Below are 1,039 nucleotides of genomic sequence, written 5' to 3'. Positions count from 1 at the left end.
CCCCTAAGGCTCACCCAGCCAGGCAGCCAATGCCCGGGCAGCCCAGCCCTGCTCCCGCCAGCGCTGCCCTCGGGCAGAGCCGGGACACTGCGGGGAGAACGGACCATCTCCCATGGAGTCTGCTCCAGAAAGACAAACCTAAGCCCTGGGGAGAAGCTTAGGACCCCCCCACTTCGCCAAGAAACCCCCGCTCCGCCCACACCACAGACGGGAGCCGGGGCAGGACACGGGCGTTACACAACCACGGGGCACCAATTCCCGCCGGGGATTTCAGACCCGGGACAGAAACAGCCTCCTCGGCGTCCCACTCTGCCAATCCCTCGGAGAAGGGATCGGGAAGCACCCGACACCAGCAGCTTCGGGTGAGATCTGAAACCCCCGTTCTGCCCCAGGTGTGGAGCCCAGGAGGAATCTCTCCCTGCCCTCCCGTTCCACGGTGTTAAAGCACCACCGCGCCGCAATGAAATATCCCAGCAGACACTTCAATCACCACCTCGGGGTTTCTCAGAAACCTCCCACTCTTTTGCTTCCATCTCTGAGTCTGACTCCACCACACTGAAGTCAGGCTGGTACCACAAACAGGCTACACGCTTTTTCAGCCTCTGATACACCCAACAGCCGGGAGCTCCCGGTAAAACCAAACCTTCACCATCAGCACCAGGTCGGAATCAGGCACAACACCGCCGTGCTTGCCCAGGCAGCCTGCTCACCTGTGGCTCTGAACACACCAATCCAGGCTCCTTTGATGCCCAAGAACCAAGAAAACGAAACATCGGAGCTGGTTTGGGGCTGTGCTCCTAAGTACTCTTAATTCCCAGCTTCCCAACCCCACACCACAAACAGCCGGAGCCCAAGAGCTGGCGGCGTTTCCTCATTAGCGGATTATCAACCTAAGCACCATGTGAGCATCTTTAAGGTCTTAAAGCCCAGAGACCTGCGACTCCTCGTAAGCCGAGAAGCGGCTGCGGGGAACACCGGGGGGACCGCAGGACTCCGGCCCGAGGGGGGCTCAGTGTGCACGCTAAGGGGTCCCGAGCCC

Source organism: Chaetura pelagica, unplaced genomic scaffold (assembly GCF_000747805.2).
Source record: "Chaetura pelagica isolate M959 unplaced genomic scaffold, ChaPel_1.0 scaffold1407, whole genome shotgun sequence".
NCBI classification, from domain to species: Eukaryota; Metazoa; Chordata; class Aves; order Apodiformes; family Apodidae; genus Chaetura; species Chaetura pelagica.
Note: the sequence above shows the minus strand (reverse complement) of the source record.